Below are 10,072 nucleotides of genomic sequence, written 5' to 3'. Positions count from 1 at the left end.
ACCAAAGAAAAATAGATGGTGCACTGGATTTGGCCCATGAGCTGTAGTGTAAGGCTCTCTGATTTAATGTAAGTCTAATTCATTTAGAAAAAAAAAACTTTTTTTTTTTTTGGTTGAGTATCTAGTATGTGTCAGGCACTATGCTAGGGTTGGGACTATAATGGTTAACAAGACAGACATGGTCCCTGCCCTCGTGGAGCTTATAGTGTAATAATTAGAACTATAATAAATGGCTCTGAGGGAAAAGTACAGGGTATCTACACCATGAATTGTAATCTAGACCAGGCGATCTGAAAAGGCTTCCCTGAGGAAGAATTCTTTGACAAGGACTGAAAAATGAGTGAAGTGAGAGATGGGAAAGAGGAAAGTATTTCAGGCAGAAGGCACTGCATGTGTGGCACCCTGATGGCATTGAAATAAGGCCTGTGTGCCTGGGAAGTGCAAAGTGCCTGAAGGCCAGGGAGGAAGGCAGTGAAGTTGGAGAAATAGGTGAAAGCAAAGGCTTTAGCACCCATATGTCTTTATTCAGAGTAGTAGAGAGCCACTGAAGGCTTTATATCAAGGCCATGACATGTTCAGATTTTCATTTTTTAATTTTTATTTTATTTTTCAGAAAAAAAGGTCTAGCTCTGTCACACAAGCTAGAGTGCAGAGGAACAATTATTGCTCATGGCAGCCTCAAACTCCTGGGCCCAAGGAATCCTCCCGCCTCAGCCTCCTGAGGAGCTAGGACTATAGGCACACACCGTCACACCCAGCTAATTTTAAAATTTTTTGTAGAGATAAGGTCCCACCATGTTTCCCAGACTGCTCTTGAACTCCTGGGCTCAAATGATCCTCTTACCTCAGCCTCCCAAAGTGCTAGATTATAGGTGTGAGCCACCGTGCCTGGTCTGCATTTTCTTTTTCTTTTTTGAGACAGAGTTTCACATTTGTTGCCCAGACAGGAGGGCAGTGGTGCGATCTCAGCTCACTGCAATCTCTGCCTCCCAGGTTCAAGCTATTCTCCTGCCTCAGCCTCCCGAGTAGCTGGGATTATAGGCACCCAGCACCACGCCCGGCTAATTTTGTATTTTTAGTAGAAATGGGGTTTTACCATGTTGGTCAGGCTGGTCTTGAACTCCTGACCTCAAATGATCCACCCACCTCGGCCTCCCAAAGTGCTGGGATTACAGGGGTGAGCCACTGTTCCTGGTCTGCATTTTGATTTTTATTAATTTTTTTTTATGAGATGAAATCTCCCTGCATTGCTTGGGCTGGTCTCAAACTGCTGGAATCAAGCCGCTCCTCCTGCCTCAGCCTTCCAAGTAGCTGAGATTACAGGTACATGCCACACAAGGGGCTCAGATTTGCATTTTGAAAAGATCACTAGCTACAGTGTGGAGAATGGACTAGTGAGGGAGCAAGAGTAGTGATTACAATAGTCAAAGGCCAGTAGGCCCTACACACTAGACTTCTAGACACTGCGCTCTAGACTCTAGACCCTAGAATCACTAGTATTTTACCTATGCCAGTTACTGTCCTTAATGCTTTAATTATACCAATTCATTGAAAGTTCACAATTCCATAGAAAGGAACTATTACCCCCCACTTTACAGAGGATGAAACTTAACTACAGGCTGCCTTTCAATTTTTTCTCTTAGTACAGCCCCAGTTGCCTCTAGTTTAAAGAATTACAAGAAATAATTGCAGGAGAAAGATAAGAGTGAAGTAGAAAGAGAGGCAGAAAGAAAAGAAGATGTATTCTATGGAACCACAGCCTTGGCTCAGATCCTAGTCTCTTTTCCAAGGCATTATATTGTTTACTGGGAAGGAAGCTCAAATTCAACAAGGTAGCTGCCTTGGGTATCAGAAGAAGCCCTTATGAGAGTACAGATGCTCTTTGATTTACAATGTGGTTACATCCCAATAACGCATCGTAAATTGAAAATACCATAAATAGAAAATGCATTTAATACACCCAACCTACCAAACATTATAACCTAGCCTACCTGAAACATTCTCAGAGTACTTACATTAGCCTACAGTTGGGCAAAATCACCTAACGCAAAGCCTACTTTATAAAAAAAAGTGTTGGATATGTCTTGTAATTTATTGAACACTCTACTGAAAGTGAGAAACAGAATGGTTGTATTGGTCCTTGAAGTACAGTTTCTACTGATTGCCTATTGCTAGTAAAGTTGAAAAGTCATAAATCGAATTATCAATATTCAGGGACTATCTGCAGTCCCTACAAAAATATATCCAATGCAATACACAGAACATAATTACCCTAAAACAGTACTCTCTGTTTATCCAACATTCAAATTTAACTGAGTGTCCTGTATTTTATCTGGCAGTTGTAAGGAAACACATTCCTTCCCATATTCCTAGATGCAAGCTGGAGACACCTGGCCCCTTAAGATTTAGAAAATCAGCCTGAATGTGTACCTTAAACAACTCTAAAAGCCCTCTGGAGGGTGTTTGTGAATTACCAGGACAGGAATGTGGTAGTGAGGAATTATGTTTTCACTTTTGCGTCCAGGCTCAGTCTCTCTCTCCTCAGGACTCTCTCCTGAGACTCTTCCAATGTACAGAAACACTGTGAGTGTGGCAGATTTCATGGGAGAACTAGGAGTTAAAGACAGCTGTCACATCAGGCATAGCCTGGAAAGCAACTCAAATTAGGATTTTTCTTTCTGCCTGTTTTTTTTTTTGTTTGTTTGTTTGTTTTTTTTGATACAGTATCTCAATCTACTGCCAGGCTGGAGTACAGTGACACAATCACAGCTCACTGCAACCTCAACCTCCCAGGCTCAAGCCATCCTCCCTCCTCAGCCTCCCTAGTAGCTAGGATTACAGGCGCATGCCACCAAGCCTGGCTAATTGTTTAATTTTTTTTGTAGAAGTCTCCCTTTGTGTCCAGGCTGGTCTCAAACTCCTGGGCTCAAGTGATCTTCCCATCTTGGCATTCCAAAGTGCTGGGATTACAGTCGTAAGCCACTGTCCGGGTAGGATTTAACATACTCTCTTTTTTAGAGTCCTTTCAGCCACCTAGCACCAATGGTTTCTCACGGTTCTCTGCCATAACCCCTGGGTCATGCTCACTCTGTTGACACACCCTTTTCCCTCCTCTGTCATCTTCCCAACATTCTCTCAGTAGCCAAAAATGTCTCTCCTCCTAGAGAACTAAACAATCTTGACTTCCTCTCTCAAGTTTTACAACCAGCTGATAGCCAAGACCTCAGGGTCTCAATCATTTGTTGAGACATTCTTCCAAACAAAAACAGTTTGAAATTTTTGCTGAGAAGAATTCTGATGCCAGCAGTTAAGACAATAACATTTTTTATTAAATTATTGCAATGGTATTTTTTTTTTGCCAGCATACAGGAAAAAGAAGATATCTCTTTTAGTTGTATCCAATGGGACCCATTTGTACTAGTTACACCATCACTCTCCTGGAGGAAATTCAATTGCTTTTTGCCCTGTGACTAGGTACAATAAAAGTTCAGAAATAACTCTAATGGGCAGCATTTTGGATTCCACTATAGATTCTGGATAAGCCTGTTTGTTCGTCTTTCTGCCTTAAAATCTAATTCAGAATTAAAGTTGATTATACTTTTTAAGGTAAAGAAAGAAAGTTTTGGTAAATATGCCACAATTTTTCATAGCTGAAAGAATCACCTGATCTTTTTGGAAAAGAAAGAATGAAACGTACTGTTAGGTAATTATATGGTTTGGGTGTGTCCCCACCCAAGTTTTATCCTGAATTGTAGTTCTTATAATTCTCACGTGTTGTGGGAGGGATCTGGTGGCACGTAACTGAATCATGGATTCCCCCATACTGTTCTCATGGTACTGAATAAGTCTCACAAGAGCTGGTGATTTTATAAGCGGTTTCCCCTTTCATTTGGCTCTCATTCTCTCTTGTGTGCTGCCATGTAAGACGTGCCTTTCACCTTCCGCCATGATTGTGAGGCCTCCCCAGCCACATGGAACTGTGAGTCCATTAAACCTCTTTTTCTTTATAAATTACCCCATCCCAGGTATGTCTTTATCAGAAACATGAGAACAGACTAATACAGGTAAACTCAGATAACAGTGAGGAGGAAAGAGGAGGCAGGAGATATGAAGAAGTTGGGCTCTCTGGGACCAGAGGCTTGGCTCAGACCCTAGTCCATTCTCTTTTCCAAAGTTTATCTTCTAAATTTAGCTTTACTCATTAGCACTTTCCAGGTAGCTCCCAGATAATGCAAAAGCTACATAAATGTATACAGACATAGTAATCTTGCTAGTCAATTAGCATAACAACAAAGATCTATAAATAAATATATCTGCCATGCCATCTATCACAGATACAGTGAAAAAAATAATTCATTCAGATACTCCTCTTAAAAACAGCTTTGCCATAATTATCTCAGAATTATTAATAATAGATTCATCCATTGAGTAGTGTTTGGGTTCTTTTTTGTTTGTTTGAGCCATCCAAATAAAAGCCTTAATGTTTTACTACCTTTCTGCAAGTGTATATCTGGCCTGAATTTTAGGCCGGACTTTGGGACAACATGTATGTATGAAACTAACTTATTAAGTACGTAAATAACAAGCAAATTAGTAATAAACTAGCCACACTGGTAAAATGATCATAGAGAAGCAGAGGCTCAAGTTCATGTTGCAAAACAACATGCAATTAATTTGTCATTTTTTTCCTGATGTTTATCACACCAGAAATTTTTTATCTGCTACATATGATAAAGTGACAACATACTAAAACTAAAAAGAGAAAATCCTCTTTCAGTAAATTAGCCTTTTAACATAGAAAAAAATCCACAGTAACTGAACAATAATCTAAACTCTCCTTCAAAGAGATACCTCACCTTTAAATCTACTTCAGAATGAAAACTGACTACACTTTTCAAGGTAAAGAAAGAAGGTTTTGGTAAACATGCCATAATTTGTTACCGCTGAAAGAATCACTTGATCTTTTGATCAAAAAAAAAAAAAAAAAAAGAGTGAAAGGTACTATTAGGTAAACTCAGGTAAACAGTAAAGAGGAAAGAAGAGGCAGGAGGATATGTTTTCAGAGAATTTTGCTCTTTCCCTCAATCAGTGAAGCAATGTACGTCTTTAACTGTGAGGGTTTTTCCCCCCTGCACAGGAAAAGTCTCAACTTTACATGCCCCGGTATTTTGGCAGGTCACATTTTCCATAGACAAGTTTTACAAACCATATGTAGATATCTGGTGGCTGTTGTGAAATCCCACTTAACACAATTCAGTATTTTGGATCTATTTATAGAAGTCCTGCTATGTGAACATTTTTAGCCTGTACGATGTCAGCCTGGTAATTTTCATGCAAGTAAGAAAACAATTTGTTCTAGCCTCCAAAATGGTACTAACATCAAAAATGTCCTTCATATCAGGGAGCTTATGACTAAAGAATTTCCACAAAAATCAGTAAAAATGGTGGCCAAGCACCTAAGTGGCAGTGCCAGTGAGACAGCAGTAACTTCATGGCCAAGATAGCAGAGGCAGAAGTCGTTGTTGAGTAATTGTGACAGAGAAAGTATCTGGGTTTCAAGTTTCAATCTCTCTCTCTCTGGATATGAACGCTTTTTTTTTTGGAAACAAATTCTACTCACTCTGTTGCCCAGGCTGCAGTGCAGTGGCACAATCTCAGCTCACTGCAACCTCCACCTCCTGGGTTCAAGCGGTTTTGTGCCTCAGCCTCCTGAGTAGCTGGGATTACAGGTGCTAGCCACCACATCCAGCTAATTTTTGTATTTTTAGTAGAGAAGGAATTTTGCCACGTTGACCAGTCTGGTCTCAAACTCCTGAGCTCAGGTGATCCACTCACCTCGGCATCCCAAAGTGCTGGGATTAGAGGCATGAGCCATCGCACCCAGCTGGATATGAAGGTTCTGCCAGTCTCAGAGAATCTGGGTTGTTGTTGTGCTTGTTTGTTTGCTTGAATGACAATTACATTACAGAACCCAACCTGTTTTTCTAGCGCCATCTCCCACTATTCTGATATTTTAACCAAATTGGCCTATATACTATTCCGCAGATATCTTACTGCCCTTGCCTACATCACAGAGAAAGGTCTCAGGAGACTGCCATCTAAGAAGGTTAACAGAAAATTGGAGAAAGCAAGGGTATCATATTTTATCATTGGCATTCTGGTTCATACACCATTGTTACAAGTTTGGATAATGTCAGTCCAGTTCATTGATAGCAGCTGGGAGATGGAGCAGTCTGGCTATATCCCCTGTGAGTGGCCCTAAGAAACCTGTAAAAGAAGGCCAGGTGCAGTGGCTCACGGCTGTAATCCTAGCACTTTGGGAGGCCTAGGCAGGTGGATCGCCTGAGGCCAGGAGTTCGAGACCAGCCTGGCCAACATGGTAAAATTCCATCTTTACTAAAAATACAAAAATTAGCCAGGCGTGGTGGTGGGTGCCTGTATTCCCAGTTAATTGGGAGTCTAAGGCAGGAGAATCGCTGAACCTGGGAGGTGGAGGTTGCAGTGAGCTGACATTTCACCACTGCACTCCAGTCCGGGTGACAAAGCATGGCCCCCTCTCAAAAAAAAAAAAAAGAAATCTGTAAATGAATCTGAGGTGGGTAGACTAGGATAAACAACAGAGTCCTTTTAGTGTATTCAGTATTTATCAATGGACGGGCCCGGGGGGGGGCGCAAACTGTTATCAGTGTTTACAGACTACATATAAGTATCCTTAAGGAATCTGGAAATGAGAAAAGTCTAAAGGTCATCTTGGAATTTATTTTAAAGACAACAGGTAATGAATCAGAGAAGTCCAGAATCACCATAAAGAGACAGAATGGCTCCTAACCCTACGCACTTCAGAAAAGGATAAAATGTGTATCTAAAAAGATAAGCATGTCCATCAGAATGGGAATGGTTAGCCACAGAGGTATACACCTAGAAGAGTCACAGAAAACTGCTGGCAGCCTTCATTCAAGCCCTTATGGAGAGAGGATACCTTGATTGAAGGCCTCAGTTTGTCAATCCGAGTGGTAAGAATTTTATTATTACATGTGTTTTACATATGTTCACTTGCTGACTTCTTAAAATATCATGTAGTGCTGTATTGGTCAAGGTTCCTTTTTTTTTTTTTTGAGACAGAGTCTTACTCTGCTGCCCAGGCTGGAGTGCAGTAGCATGATCTTGGCTCACTGCAACCTCTGTCTCCCAGGTTCAAGCCATTCTCGTGCCTCAGCCTCTCAAGCAGCTGGGATTCCAGGCACACACTACCACAACTTCCTAAATTTTGTATTTTTAGATTCACTGCATTGACCAGGCTGATCTGGAACTCCTGACCTCAAGTGATCTGCCTGCCTAGGCCTTCCAAGGTGCTGGGATTACAGGCATGAGCCATCATGCCCTGCTGTTGAAGGTTCTTCTGTTGCAAATGAGAAAAGCCAACCCTGACTAGCTAAAGCAAGAAGGGGAGCTTTAGGAGAGGACACAGGGACTTCTTAAGACAGGGGAAGGCTGCTGAGCCTCAGAAGGGCCTGGAATAGGGAGGTGGCGGGCATTACTCCAGGCTCTCTCTCTGGTGCTTATGGTCCCAGTCTCTGCTTCTCTGGGCAAGCCTGCTTCCTTCCCCTCTCCTTTTTTTCTGCAGACCCAGTCAACTCACTCCAGCAGCACATGGACAGGCCTCATTAACTCCACAGAGGCAGCCTCCAATCCCAAGTTTACATGACTTCATTCAAGCAAACAGACCAGACTGGATATCTCTGAGTCTAAATTGCAAATTCCTATGAAAGAGAACCTGATTGGCCCCACGTAAATAAGGAGTTCACCCCTTATTCATTGCCCTGTGAACAGTGGTGCAAGGTCCCAATATAAAAATAGGGTTCCTAGAAGTCCACATAGAGGGAGGACATGAGAAAGGGAGGAAAAGTGGTTATTGTTAGAGAAGTAAGCCAGTGTGTCCTGTGAAGACGTCCCCAAAAGTATCTAGTACACGGAGGGACTATTTTTTTTTTTTTGAGACAGAGTCTCGCTCTGATGCCCAGGTTGGAGTACAGTGGCACCGTCTAGGCTCACTGCAACCTCCACCTCCTGGGTTCAAGCCATTCTCCTGCCTCAGCCTACCAAGTAGCTGGGACAACAGGCATGCACCACCATGCCTGGCTAACTTCTGTATTTTTAGTATAGAAGGGGTTTCACCATGTTGGCCAGGCTGTTCTCCAACTCCTGGCCTCAAGTGATCCACCTGCCTCAGCCTCCCAAAGTGCTGGGATTACAGGCATGAGCCACCGTGCCCAGCTGGTAGGGACTATTATTATCACCATTTTACAGTTAAGAAAATGAAGGCATTCAGAGCTTAAGTAACTTGCCTGAGGCCACAGAGCTAGTCAGTGGCAGACTCAGGATCTAAAATCAAGTCTGTCTGAGTCCTAATCATTATGCCAGAATGCATCTCCAAATTCCTGCTCAGCAGGCAATCTTCTTAGTTGATATGGCTTTTTATAAAGGGTTACCTACAGGCACGAAATGATTATACAGACTTCATATATTCCAATTCCTATAATCATTATACTTCTCATTATAAAGTAATATATTGGCATTCTGGTTTATACACCATTATTGCAAGTTTGGATAATGCCAGTCCAGTTCTAAGAAGTGGATCTGTTCTTAGTATGTAGACAATATTGGGTTCCAGAGCTTGTAAAGCTAAGCTAATGTTTAATGGTTGTAAATTTCACCATCGTGGCCATCGTCAAGGGTCTTGGCCTTAGCCTTACAGGAGTAATGCATGTTCCTAGGAAGTTTCTTAAAGGACAGTTGCTGGAGTTTCTGACATGACCATACCTTTCTTACTTCATGAAACGTTTTGATTTCTACAAAGATTAGATCTTTTTTGCTATTAGCTCCTAACCCAGAAAAGCTAGGTTTCTGCCTGTACCCTTAGCAATTTCCATTTTCCTTTCACATGCTCATTCCACAATTATTTTTAGTGCCAATTATATGCCAAGTATGTGGTAGGCACTGTGAATGCAGCAAATAACACAAGCACAGTCTCTGCCCTCAGGTTGTTTATTGCCTAATCTAGCTTAGAATTTGAGGCAAGCTGAATTCTCCTAACAGGTTTTGAGAGGAGCATGAGAATAAAGGGAAGAGAAAAGAAAGGAGAAAAGTGATTTGTGGGCCTTTTTCCACAGGAGGGATGAATAAAAAGGGAGTAGAGAAGAAACTGAATTTTGGGTTTATTCAAAAATAACCCAGGGATAGAGTTCGTGAATGCTTATTAATATATTAATCACGACAGCAATGTCTTCCATCTCACATCCCACTATTAAAAAAAGAAGTGCATTGTGACATGAATAACCCAAATCAAGGCCGACTTGGCTAAAGAGCATCTAGCATCAGCAACAACCAAAGCAGGATATGATTATGAGTCTTCTGACATGTCCATGGAGTTCACTGCCTCATCACCTTAACAATCAATCCACAAATATATATATGAGATTACAAATGCAATTTTCATCAGCTGATAGATTAATCTGGGCCTCAGCATGCTTAATTAACCAAAACACTGCTAAGTTTTTGTCTATCCTAAAAGGAAAATCAGATTTTTTTTATGCGCCTTGTTTTTCCTCTGTGACAGGAGCAAGGCTGGTATGTTCAAAGAAGAGCAGGAAAAGAGAGAGAGTTATAGGGATGAGATCAGAGAGGTGGGTCAAGACATTAGGGCCTTGTAAACTTGGGAAAAGACTGGGTGTGGGCCGGGTACATTGTTTCATGCCTGTAATCCCAGCATTTGGGGAGGATAAGGCTGGGGGAATGCTTGAGCCCAGGAGTTTGTGACTAGCCTGGACAACAAAGTGAGACACTGTACCTACAAAAAATAGAAAAAATCAGCCATGTGTGGTCATGTATACTTGTGGTCCCAGATGCTCAGGAGGTTGAGGTAAGATTATTTGAGCCCTGGGTGGTTGAGGCTGAAGTGAGCTATGATCATGCCATTGGACTCCAGCCTGACAGAGGTGCGCACAATCCTGTCTCAAAAAGAAAGGGAGGGAAGGAAGGAAGGAAGGAAGGAAGGAAGGAAGGAAGGAAGGAA

This window comes from Cebus imitator, unplaced genomic scaffold (genome assembly GCF_001604975.1).
Source record: "Cebus imitator isolate Cc_AM_T3 unplaced genomic scaffold, Cebus_imitator-1.0 Scaffold124, whole genome shotgun sequence".
Classification (NCBI taxonomy): domain Eukaryota; kingdom Metazoa; phylum Chordata; class Mammalia; order Primates; family Cebidae; genus Cebus; species Cebus imitator.
Note: the sequence above shows the minus strand (reverse complement) of the source record.